Here is a 14,010-nt window from a genome sequence, read left to right as displayed (position 1 = left end):
GGTATTCCGTGGTATTTCCCTTCCTGGCTCTGGCCTTTGGGTCTCTGTATTGCTCACGTTACTCGTGGTATTTTCTCCAATACAGCGGCCCTGGGCTTTGGGTCTCTGTGACCCATACGTTATTCCGTGGTATTTCCCTATACCGCTGCCCTGACCTTGGTCTCTGTGACCAATCGTTATTCCATGGTATTTCTACAATACAGCGGCCCTGGCCTTGGTCTCTGTGACCCATACGTTATTCCGTGGTATTTCTCCAATACAATGGCCCTGGCTTTGGTCTCTGTGACCCATACGTTATTCCGTGGTATTTCTCAATACAGCGGCCCTGGCCTTTGGGTCTCTGTGACCCATCGTTATTCTGTGGTATTTCCCTTCTACATGGCCCTGGCCTTCGGGTCTCTGTGACCCATCGTTATTCCGTGGTATTTCCATGCTACAGCGGTAGCCTTTCTCTGTGGCCCATACGTTATTCCGTGGTATTTCTCCTATACAGCATCCCTGGCCTTCGGGTCTCTGTGACCCATACGTTATTCCGTGGTATTTCCAAGCTACAGCGGCCCTGGCCTTTGGGTCTCTGTGACCCATACGTTATTCCGTGGTATTTCTGCCATACAGCGGCCCTGGCCATCGGGTCTCTGTGACCCATAGGTTATTCCGTGGTATTTCCCCTATACAGCGGCCCTGGCCTTTGGGTCTCTGTGGCCCATACGTTATTCCGTGGTATTTCTCCAATACAGCGGCCCTGGCCTTTGGGTCTCTGTGACCCATACGTTATTCTGTGGTATTCCCCTGCTACAGCGGCCCTGTTCTTCGGGTCTCTCTGACTCATACGGTATTCCGTGGTATTTCCCAGCTACCGCGGCTCTGGCCTTTGGGTCTCTGTGACCCATACGTTACTCCGTGGTATTTCTCCAATACAGCGGCCCTGGGCTTCGGGTCTCTGTGACCCATACGTTATTCCGTGGTATTTCTCCTATACCGCGGCCCTGACCTTTGCGTCTCTGTGACCAATACGTTATTCCATGGTATTTCTACAATACAGCGGCCCTGGCCTTCGGGTCTCTGTGACCCATACGTTATTCCGTGGTATTTCTCCAATACAATGGCCCTGGCTTTCGGGTCTCTGTGACCCATACGTTATTGCGTGGTATTTCTCCAATACAGCGGCCCTGGCCTTTGGGTCTCTGTGACGCATACGTTATTCTGTGGTATTTCCCTTCTACCGCGGCCCTGGCCTTGGTCTCTGTGACCCATATTCGTTATTCCATGTGGTATTTCCATGCTATTCCGTGGTATTTCAGCAGGCCCTGGCTTTTGGGTCTCTGTGACCCATACGTTTTTCCGTGGTATTTCTCCTATACAGCATCCCTGGCCTTCGGGTCTCTGTGACCCATACGTTATTCCGTGGTATTTCCAAGCTACAGCGGCCCTGGCCTTTGGGTCTCTGTGACCCATACGTTATTCCGTGGTATTTCTGCCATACAGCGGCCCTGGCCATCGGGTCTCTGTGACCCATAGGTTATTCCGTGGTATTTCCCCTATACAGCGGCCCTGGCCTTTGGGTCTCTGTGGCCCATACGTTATTCCGTGGTATTTCTCCAATACAGCGGCCCTGGCCTTCGGGTCTCTGTGACCCATACGTTATTCTGTGGTATTCCCCTGCTACAGCGGCCCTGTTCTTCGGGTCTCTCTGACTCATACGGTATTCCGTGGTATTTCCCAGCTACCGCGGCTCTGGCCTTTGGGTCTCTGTGACCCATACGTTACTCCGTGGTATTTCTCCAATACAGCGGCCCTGGGCTTCGGGTCTCTGTGACCCATACGTTATTCCGTGGTATTTCTCCTATACCGCGGCCCTGACCTTTGCGTCTCTGTGACCAATACGTTATTCCATGGTATTTCTACAATACAGCGGCCCTGGCCTTCGGGTCTCTGTGACCCATACGTTATTCCGTGGTATTTCTCCAATACAGCGGCCCTGGCTTTCGGGTCTCTGTGACCCATACGTTATTGCGTGGTATTTCTCCAATACAGCGGCCCTGGCCTTTGGGTCTCTGTGACGCATACGTTATTCTGTGGTATTTCCCTTCTACCGCGGCCCTGGCCTTCGGGTCTCTGTGACCCATACGTTATTCCGTGGTATTTCCATGCTACAGCGGCCCTGGCCTTCGGGTCTCTGTGGCCCATACGTTATTCCGTGGTATTTCTCCTATACAGCGGCCCTGGCTTTTGGGTCTCTGTGACCCATACGTTTTTCCGTGGTATTTCTCCTATACAGCATCCCTGGCCTTCGGGTCTCTGTGACCCATACGTTATTCCGTGGTATTTCCAAGCTACAGCGGCCCTGGCCTTTGGGTCTCTGTGACCCATACGTTATTCCGTGGTATTTCTGCCATACAGCGGCCCTGGCCATCGGGTCTCTGTGACCCATAGGTTATTCCGTGGTATTTCTCCAATACAGCGGCCCTGGCTTTCGGGTCTCTGTGACCCATACGTTATTGCGTGGTATTTCTCCAATACAGCGGCCCTGGCCTTTGGGTCTCTGTGACGCATACGTTATTCTGTGGTATTTCCCTTCTACCGCGGCCCTGGCCTTCGGGTCTCTCTGACTCATACGGTATTCCGTGGTATTTCCCAGCTACCGCGGCTCTGGCCTTTGGGTCTCTGTGACCCATACGTTACTCCGTGATATTTCTCCAATACAGCGGCCCTGGGCTTCGGGTCTCTGTGACCCATACGTTATTCCGTGGTATTTCTCCAATACAGCGGCCCTGACCTTTGCGTCTCTGTGACCCATACGTTATTGCGTGGTATTTCTCCAATACAGCGGCCCTGGCCTTTGGGTCTCTGTGACCCATACTTTATTCCGTGGTATTTCTCCAATACAGCGGCCCTGGCTTTCGGGTCTCTGTGACCCATACGTTACTCCGTGGTATTTCTCCAATACAGCGGCCCTGGGCTTCGGGTCTCTGTGACCCATACAACGTTATTCCGTGGTATTTCCATGCAATCAGCCGCCCTGGCCTTTGGGTCTCTGTGACCCATATGTTATTCTGTGGTATTTCCCTGCAACAGCGGCCCTGGCCTTCGGGTCTCTGTGACCCATATGTTATTCCGTGGTATTTCTCCAATACAGCGGCCCTGGCTTTCGGGTCTCTGTGACCCATGCGTTATTCCGTGGTATTTCCCTTCTACCGTGGCCCTGGCCTTGGGTCTCTGTGACCCATATGTTATTCCGTGGTATTTCCCTGCTACAGCGGCCCTGGCCTTCGGGTCTCTGTGACCCATATGTTATTCCGTGGTATTTCCCTTCTACAGCGGCCCTGGCCTTTGGGTCTCTGTGACCCATGCGTTATTCCGTGGTATTTCCCTACTACTGCGGACCTGGCTTTCGTGTCTCTGTGACCCATACGTTATTCCGTGGTATTTCCCCTTTACAGCGGCCCTGGCCTTCGGGTCTCTGTGACCCATCGTTATTCCGTGGTATTTCCCTGCAACAGCGGCCCTGGCCTTGGTCTCTGTGACCCACCACGTTATTCCGTGGTATTTCTCCAATACAGGCCTTGGCCCTGACCTTTGGGTCTCTGTGACCCCTGGCCTTGGTTTTTGACCCACCACGTTATTCCGTGGTATTTCTATTTCCCCTATACAGCGGCCCTGGCCTTTGGGTCTCTGTGACCCATACGTTATTACGTGGTATTTCCATGCTACAGCGGCCCTGGCCTTCGGGTCTCTGTGACCCATATGTTATTCCGTGGTATTTCCCTTCTACCGCGGCTCTGGCCTTCGGGTCTCTGTGACCCATACGTTATTCCGTGGTATTTCCATGCTACCGCGGCTCTGGCCTTCGGGTCTCTGTGACCCATACGTTATTCCGTGGTATTTCCATGCTACAGCGGCCCTGGCCTTCGGGTCTCTGTGACCCACACGTTATTCCGTGGTATTTCCCCTACACAGCGGCCCTGGCCTTTGGGTCTCTGTGACCCATACGTTATTACGTGGTATTCCCCTGCTACAGCGGCCCTGGCCTTCGGGTCTCTGTGACCCATACGTTATTCCGTGGTATATCCCTTCTACCGCGGCTCTGGCCTTCGGGTCTCTGTGACCCATATGTTATTCCGTGGTATTCAGGGCACTCCGGCCTGGCTCGTAGTAGTAACACAGCAATGGTAAGGGAAAGGAGGAAAGAAACAAACCTCATCCTCGTCCTACTAAACACTTTTCTTATACACACACACACACACACACATTTACACTGTTCACATTTGTCTTTTTGTTTTTGTCATCTTTGCTTCGTCTTGTTCTGTTGGACCTTTTTTACTCTTTGTACTCGGTTCAGCAGCCGGTCGCGACGCCGGCATGGCCCGTTGTGTGACTCTAAATGAGGAGCTGCATCGTTTTCTCAAACGCGCAGAACAAGAGGCACGCTCAGCACGCTCAGCACGCGCAGTACACGCGGCACGCGTAGCGCGTGAGGCACGCGCGGCACGCATAGCTCGCGTTACACGAATAGCACGTGAGGCACGCGCAGCACGCAATGTCCCCCACGTGGAAGAGATGGAAGACCCAAACACACAAGTGGAAGAGATGGAAGACAAAAACACACAAGTGGAAGAGATGGAAGACAAAAACACACGAGTGGAAGAAGAAGAAGAAGAAGAAGAAGATGATGAAGAAGAAGAAGAAGAAGAAGAGGAAAAAGATATTGATGATGATGACCAGAGCGACTCTGACGAGGAAGACAAATGGTCATCCGGCGGGTGTGCGTCAGAAGACGACAGAGACAAACATGACGCAGCCGACGGAGAAAAAGACTGCCGCGGAGAAAAGGACTGCCGCGACGCCAGTGACCACGACGCTGGAGAGAAGAGGACTACGATGTCGCTGACAACCGAGACGAACTAGGACAAGAACAAGGTCAAGAACAATGTCAAGGACAGGAACAAGAACAAGGACAAGAATCAGGAGCAGACATAGCCGCAGCAGCCCAAGAGGGTGTACGGCAAAGGGGAGAAGAAGAAGAAGAAGAAGAAGAAGAAGAAGAAGAAGAAGAAGAGGGGGCCAAGACGACGGGCAGGATGAGCAGGACGAGCAGGAGAGCGAAAGGTTTGTGTCGAAAAACGGCGAAATCGAATGGTCCTCAACGACGTATCATCCCAGTCGCCCTCGACCTCATTTCCGTGGCACAGCACAAGAACGAGAAGGAGAACAAGACCAAGAACGAGAACAAGACCAAGAACAAGACCAAGAGCAAGACCACAGATGCGCTAACGCTCCAGAGAACCCGGGACCCACAGAGTACGCGGCCACACGCGTCCGTGACATACTCTCCACGTTCGACCTGTTGGTCACGCGGCGCATACTAGAGATCGTGGTGACCGCCACGAACCTCGAGGGCCTGAGGAAATGCGGCAAGGACTGGAAAACGACGGACGTCACGGAGCTGCGCGGCTACCTCGGGCTGCTGCTCCTCGCCGGCGTGTACAGGTCCCGAAACGAGGCCCTGGAGAGCCTGTGGCACGAGGAGAGCGGCAGGGCCATTTTCCGCGGCACAATGTCGCTCAAGCGATTCCACGCGCTCTCGCGAGTGCTGCGATTCGACGACCGCGAGACGAGAGGCGCCAGACGAGCCTCGGACAAACTGGCGGCCATACGAGAAGTGTGGGACGCCTGGGTGCGGCGGCTGCCTCACCTCTACAACCCGGGCTCCGACGTGACCGTGGACGAGCAGCTGGTTCCCTTTCGAGGTGTGTGTGTGTGTGTGTGTGTGTGTGTGTGTGTGTTTTTTTGTAACTTTTCCATCGTCACTCTTTCCCTCCCATGCTCATGCTCATTGTTGTCCGTCCGTCCACCAAGGTCGATGCTCCTTCCGCCAGTACATGCCCAGCAAGCCCGCCAGGTACGGACTCAAGTCGTGGGTGGCCTGCGACGCCGGCTCCAGCTACGCGTGGAACATGCAGGTCTACACGGGCAAGTCTGTGAGCGGCGAGCCCGAGAGGAATCAGGGCGCCCGTGGTGATGGACCTGACCGAGGGCTTCATGGGGCCCCGCAATGTCACGTGTCGACAACTTTTCACCTCCTACGAGCTGGCCCGGCGGCTCCTCCACGACAGGCGCCTCACCGTGGTGGGCACGATGCGCAAAAAACAAGCCCGAGCTGCCGCGCGTCTTGCTTTCGACACCAAGGGCATGCGGTCTTCTCGTCCAGGTTCGCCTTCACGCCCACCGTCACGCTGGTGTCCTACGTGCCCAAGAGGAACAGGAACGTGGTGCTGCTGAGCACGCTGCACACGGGGGACGCGCGGGTCAGCGCCTCCACGGCCGCCAAGCCCGACATCATCCTGCACTACAACAGCACCAGGGGCGGCGTGGACAACCTGGACAAGCTCGTCGGCACGTACAGCTGCCGCAGGAAGACAGCGCGCTGGCCCCTCGCCCTGTTCCACAACATCCTCGACGTGTCCGCCTACAACGCCTTTGTGCTCTGGCGAGAGCTCAGACCCGAGTGGCTGCGCGGCAAGCTCAACAGACGCAGGGCTTTCCTCGAGCAGCTGGGCAGGGCGCTCGTCACTCCGCTCATCGAGAGACGCTCGCGTCTCCCTCGCACGCAGGCGTCCTCCGCGCTTGTCAAAGCCGTGGCGGCGAGGTCATGCGCTGGTGTCAGGCGAGCCCGACAGGACCAGCGAGGAGACGAGGAGGAAGACGAGGAAGACGATGTGGAGGAGGACGAAAACGACATGGAGGAGGAGGAGGACGAAAATGATGAGCAAGACGACGAGGAGGAAGCAGCGCCGAGAGCACCGAGAGTGCCCAGCAAGCGAAAGAGGTGTCAGCTCTGTCCAAAGAAAAAGGACCGCAAGACACACACCGTGTGCGGTGGCTGCCAGAGATACATCTGCGGGAGCTGCACACAGCCCTACTGCGCGGACTGCGTGAGACAGTAGCCTCTTGGCTCGCGCGGCAGTTTGAGCTTCGTGTTTGCCTTTACGCTGCACACACACACACACAAAAAAAAAAAAAAAACATCAACTTTCCAATGCAACAAGGGCCCCGGGACCCGAGGGACACAAGCCGCCACGAGGCCAGTAGCGAGATACAAAAATGTCATTGACTAGGCGAGGGTCCCGTGAGACCCCAAGGGCCAAATAGTTGCCACCGCGGTAGTTGACGTGGCAAGGCTGTCAAATCGTAGACTAGGTTCCCGGGACCCGAAGGACGAGGCGGCGTGTGACATGGAATAACATGGTAACATAAGCCAGGGTCCCGGGGACCCGAAGGACGAGGCGAGCGTGACATGGAATAACATGGTAACATAAGCCTGGGTCCCCGGGACCCAAAGGACAGAGGCCGCGAGGCTAGTAGCAAATGAATAGAATCACAATGAGCGAGGGTCCCCGGGACCCAAAGGACAGAGGCTGCGAGGCTAATACAAAAGTGAATAAACTAAACAAGTTCCCGTGACACGAAGGACAATACAAGGGTTAAAACACCAACCATTCTGACATTGGCCAAAAAAAAAAAATGGCTATGAGAAGGCCTAACGTTAGATTAGCTATATCATTATGTTGACTGACAACGTTAGCTAAGCCACACTAAGTCACAAATAATAATGAAACGGCGCCAACTAGCCAGCGTTAGGCCAAGCTAAAACAATGCTAAAATTAAGGTTAACTGAGCGAACTGACTAACTTTAAAGTTATAATTTGCACCTTAACACAGTTTCTGGCAATAAAGTACTATTAATACATTTTCAAGACATGGCTTTTCGTGTGGTTATTAGCTGCTTATAGCCAAAATTAACACGATTTTAAAATTAGCATGGTATGACTTAGCTAGCTAGCTAGCCAACTTCACAATTAACATTAGCTTAGTTTGCTAAAACATGCCTGAACAAATTAACAAAATAACGTATAAAATAAAAACAATTACCTTTTAATACTGCAATTGTTGTAGGATCCATACCCGGATAAGCCCTTATATTTTCATCCATAGTTTGTTATCTAGTTTGTGTCCAGATGACTTGCGGAGGCTAGAAAGTATTTTTGCACGGCAGAGAAAAGCTAACGTAAGGTGATGGCTGTAACTGACCGCCCGGCCGCAAAATTACGAATCCCCCTATGGCCACGCCAAGACCCGCCCTACGAAGCAGCTTGATTGGATGGGGTTAGGCATTTCACCCGATTTCACCTCGAGTCCCGGCCTTGACAGACAGTTTTAGCGCGTCCCCGTTTGGAACGTACCATGTCATAAAATGGGGGTGACTTAAATACTAGAAACATTGTACAAACGGAGAATGTGATGACTTGAATGTCATTATTTAAAATGAATTAATGTTCATAAAACATGTATAAAGATGTATCACACCACAAGTTATTAACATTAAGGATTATGATCAATATAAATAAATAAAACTTAATTCACAGATCTCCCCTATGCTGCTAGATAATGGAATGCAATTACATCAGAAATATATATCCTGTGATTTACTTTACCCCTCGCATTTTTCATGGACTGCAGAGGAAACGTCTCGTTCATTTTGTAAAGTATTTTGTAAAACTTCAAGATGCTTTGGCGTTGCGTTATCTGCCTCGTTTTCCTCACTTTTTCACTGAAACAGTTATTGAGCCATATTAATCGAATGCACAGCCGTAGCCCTGATTTCAGGTTGCTCTGTGGTATTGACGGATGCACTGAGGAATATCGAGTGTATAACTCATTCTATCATCATGTGAAAAGAAGACACTCTCAACACCTTATTGAAAGCAACAGACCAGGCAATGGCAACCATGTAGGTGAACAGCCACAGGAGGAGAGTCAAGGAACACACCAGCAACAAGTAAGTAGTCAAAGGCTCTAGCATTCATTTACTTTGTTACAATATGGCGTCTGTGTCTCTGTGAATGCGCTGTGGGCCGCACTTATAACCGTTCAGCCCTGGTGGTGACATGTGGAGCGGTAGAGGAGTTCGATTCCCTCAATCTCTTGCCTTACAATACGTTTTTTAATTTGTATTTCTGATTTATTTGATTACACACTTCAAGATGAGGATAAAAATCAGTAATTTACAATTTTGAAAACCTCAAACAAATAACGAAATTTTGACACTTTATTATGTGTGTTTAATCTATAACAACAATAGCTGCACATCTTGGTTTATGTGAAAATGATCAGTTAATGTGACAATGAATGAGCATACTTCATCTAACACCATCCAACATAAATCTATTGGTGTAATGTAAAATCTTTTGTTTCTTATATGTGACACACAGGACAACATTCAACCCAATCAACTTCCAGAGGACTCTAGTATCACCAATCAACAGCTCTGTACACCTGATACAGATGAAGGGCAAATGGACATTAACCAAGATGGAGCTGCCACAGTACAACCAGTAAGTTACTGTTAGTGACGGTCTACTGAAATGTACTATTAGGAAAGTACAATGAATATTTGGCAGACAATTCAGACAATACAGTATATGTATCAGTCTGTACTTTTATCAGCATATATTAGCTCATAATTGCCAACTACAGTAATGTTTGATTTGACACCTTATGTATGAATATAAAGACAAAAATGCTCTATGAAATTTAAAACATAAGTGTTTTAATACTAACACTAAATAAGCATTCAGTCAGAGCTGATTTCTTTGTGTTCTAATAGTTATGCCAGGATGTGTTCAACACTTTTAAATGTTAAAGTAGGCCTATCCATCTTTGCTCATTACATCCTTATTGAGTACTTAGTTTTATTCATAACATTCAGGGAAACGCCTTCACAACCATTTCTTGATTTACTAACATTGTAGTTAAAAATCAAAAGAGATCACATTACATCAACAACACTTAATTCATTTTCTACTTTTTTAGGATCTGACAACACAGGCCACTGCCTTTGTCATAAATGCCCGGGCCAAACATCGTCTCTCACAGGTAAGCTGCTTGTTTACTAATAGCACAGTATATATTTACTTATTTACACATTAATACAGAGCTTTTTTGTAATGGTCCAGTTATGGTTGATGGTCAATCTCCATGCCTCTTCATCCACTTCATGTGGTTGATTCATAATGCTAATGTGTAGGTCATAAGCAAAACTGTATATTATAAGTATCACGCTTTTTTCATTTTCAGAAAGACATGAATGACATTGTTGCTGGAGTGCAGCAGTATCAGTCATCATTGTTGGACAACCTCAGGGGGCAGATGAAGCAAATACTAAAGAATCATTCAGGAAGCACATCAGGACACCTTCAAAAAGAAGTAATGGGCATATTTGATAATTTTATTGACCCTTTTGCAAGTGTTGCAACAACATTTCGACAGAACAGTGTTATTAACAAGTAGTTCAGTGTTGTGGATGCAGAAGAAATTCCAATTGCTCGAAGCATATGCAGGACGAAACGTGGAGGATCTAAAGACTTTTTCATCAAAGACAAAGTATTTCATTATGTACCATTAGTCAAAAGTCTAGAACAGTTCTTATCACATCCAAGGATATGGTCTATGATTGACAAGGGACCACAGAGGTGCAGAGAAGGGTTTTTTGTGGACATTGTTGATGGCACCCTTCTAAAATCACATCCCTTATTTTCAGAGATACCAAATGCTTTACAGATTGTTGTATACACAGATGAAATAGAGATCTGTAATCCACTAGGATCATTTGCATCAAAAACAAATTATTAATGGTGTATTACACCCTAGCAAACATAAATCCGAAATACAGGTCTAAACTTGCTGCTATTAGGCTACTTGCGCTAGCTAGGTCAGTAGACCTCCGTCAATGTGGTGTAGATGTAATATTGAATAGAATCAAAGAAGATATGGATGCATTGTACCATGGTGTTAAAATTTAAACTATTAATGGACAGAAAACTGTTTATGGTGCCATGGTCTCCGTTTGTGGCGACACTCTGGCGCAGCATGAACTTGCAGGGTTCAAAGAGGGTGTGGGCTTTGCCTACAGTAAATGCAGACACTGTGAGTGTACTTTTGAGGACATGCAGTCCCACTTCAACGAGGATTCATTTACCAAAAGGACCTTGAAAAAGCATATCAGACAAACTAATGAAATAGAAAAGGCAAACACAGACTTGCTTCGCAACAGCCTAAGAACAACATATGGGATCAATCGCAGGAGCAAATTAGTTGACATGCCTGCCTTTGATATTATTCAACAGACTCCATAAGATATTATACATGTTATTCTGGAAGGAATGGCTCCTTTGGAAATCAAGCATGTTTTGAATCATCTAGTTCAGTCAGGGCAGATAGATCTGGACTCTGTGAATTCTGCTATTCTTGGTTTCCCTTATTCCCCTCTGGATGTTAGAGATCGGCCATCCCCAATTTCAGTTAGTACATTAATGTCAAATGATGGTAAATTAAAACAGTCGTCTGGTCAAATCCTTGTCCTGCTAAGGATATTGCCATTTGTTTTGAAAGCTTGAAAGCCAATGCATATGTGCATTTGATCATTGAGCTAATAGAGATTGTGCAAATAGTGTTTGCACCTGTTCTTACCATTGCAACAGTTTCTAGATTGAAGTCAGTAATTGAAAATCATTTGAAAAAATGGAAGGAACTTTTTCCAGCAAACAATATCACACCTAAGCAGCATTATATGGTACATTTGCCATCACAGATTAAGTCAATGGCTCCAATGATTAGACATATGTGCATGCGGTTTGAGTCTAAACATTGTTTCTTTAAACAATGGGCTTTGAAGCAATCAAGTCTTTGATTAATCAGAATCAAATGTACGAAAGCTGCCAAAATGCCGACCCTTCAATGCACCCAATCTTTTCAAATGAAAGAGAGATGGGACCTGTATCTGAGGTTAAAGATCTACAATATTTACATGGAAAATTAAGAGACTTCCTAGGTTATGATGAAGTAAACAATGCTGTATCAGTCAAATGGCTTGTGATAAATGGCAATAAATACATAACTCAAAAGTCAATGATCCTTGCCAAAGTAGTAAATGATAATATGCCAGAATTTGGACTGGTCAAAAACATATTTCTTGTTGATTCTAGGCTTTATTGTTTAGAATACCAACCATTTCAAACTATACACTTTGATAGAAATATGATGGCATATCAAGTTGAGGTCCCGCATCTTGCACAGGCTACTGAGTTAGTGGATGCTGAAAAGCTAGTTGACTTTACCTCTTATTACACAATGCGCAGCAAGAGCCAAACCTTTGTACAGGTCAAATACCATCTTGGGGATGTAATAGAATTGTACAACACTGACAAATGAGTCATTCTGTGTTCCCCAAATATGATATGACTTTTGCTTTTAAAGAAGCTTTGTAATTTGACTATGGAATATCAAATTAAGGACGGTCTATAGCAGATGAAATCCTGCTGCAGTGTACAAAATGATCTGAATGTTTGTATAAAGATAGGCTGTTTCTGTTTGTTTTACATTTTAAAAAGTTAAATGTTTAAATGTTACACATTAGATGTTTAATCATTAGATCAGATGTTCCAAGTGCCAATTTCCAGTATTGTACCTACTGTATTTTTATATGCGTACATAATTTATATTGTCTGTTTGACAGTAAAACAAAAGATTCCACTTGGATGTTCTGTTTTTAATATGTGAAGAGTTCAAATTATAATTATGTCATCATTTCTTATTTCTATCTTAAAATAAGAAATTATGACTTTCCAAAAAGCAGTTTGAACTTTTCAGTGAGGATCAAATTGCTTTATAACTATGGACATTCTAGTTTCAAGCATGCAGTTGCACAGAACAAGTCATAAAATCTCACTAACAAGTTAAAATATCTTATTAAGATAATTTAGGACCTCAACACTTAAAACAAGTAAAATACTCAAACATAAAATCTGCCTGGTAATTAAACATTTCTTATCAGAAAAAAATAAGCATATATTAACTTGATTTAAGATATTTCATCTTACTTAGATTTCAGTTTTTGCAGTGTGGAGGCTGTAAGCAAAACAATTGTCACCATCCATGTCAGTGCAGAAAATAAAATCTAACCCTGGTAATTAATCTTATATTAAGATCAGAACATAATTTTGGTATTGTTTTTACTATGAAGAGACTTACCGTGCTCTCTCGAAAGATCATTTTGACTTAATTTAAGAAGACTTTGACTCAATTTAAGAAGACTTATCAAGACCAATTTGCTCAACACACTGGGAGCCAAATTTACTTGTTTTTAGGACAAATTTGCTTTGCTTGTTTTCAGGATGAGACGTCTTAAGTCAAACTCTTCTTAAATTAAGTCAAATGATTTTATGAGAAAGAGCTAGGTAAGTCTCTTTATACTGAAAACAATACCAACTACTTTTTTGATCTTGATATAAGTTTAATATAACTTGGTTTTTCAGTTTTTGCACTGTGTCAAAGCAATTTGGGCATTAAGCTAGTTTTTTGTCTGAAACCATCACATGTTACACGTTTTAAAATTCTTTACATCATCATATATCATGCATATATCTTACTTCTCTGTCATGACGTCCTAAAATTCTGTCAGGGACTTCAACACCAGTGCTGCAAAGGTACTGCTTGTACTGTTTGTCTTCTGCCTTTTCCCTGAAACAAAAAACAATTTCAAGACAGTATAGCCAGCCTATAAGATGGTGGAAGCTTTCTCCATTGCTTGGCCTGTTACCAGCTGTTATCCTATTATTATCATTATTATTTATTATTAATGTTATTATTAGTACTGCTACACTAGGGCCTTCTTCTTTTTATTATTATTATTATTAGTATTATTGTATAAGTAGTAGGCCGACTATTACCATAATTATAAGAAGAACAACAAGAATCTTATGTCCTGTTATTGTAATTTATATCTGCCAAATGGGACTACAGATGGAAATTAGTCTTTGGGCTATAATCTGGCACTTTTACGTGTACTGCTGTACATGTTCATTAAATGTGCATTGTCCTTAAATAAATAAATAAATAATAAATAAAAAATAAGAACAAGAAAAACATATCAACAATTTAAAATAATGATACAAA

At 45.9% G+C, this 14,010-nt stretch overlaps 1 pseudogene; it reads left to right on the top strand.

Moving 5' to 3' along the window:
* The window catches only part of LOC114552073 (uncharacterized), an 8,183-nt pseudogene extending 1,234 nt beyond the window's left edge, over positions 1-6,949 (top strand).
* The last annotated feature ends 7,061 nt before the right edge of the window (positions 6,950-14,010 follow it).

The sequence above is a fragment of the Perca flavescens genome, unplaced genomic scaffold (assembly GCF_004354835.1).
Source record: "Perca flavescens isolate YP-PL-M2 unplaced genomic scaffold, PFLA_1.0 EPR50_1.1_unplaced_scaf_7, whole genome shotgun sequence".
NCBI classification, from domain to species: Eukaryota; Metazoa; Chordata; class Actinopteri; order Perciformes; family Percidae; genus Perca; species Perca flavescens.
This window is presented reverse-complemented; position numbering and strand designations above follow the sequence as displayed.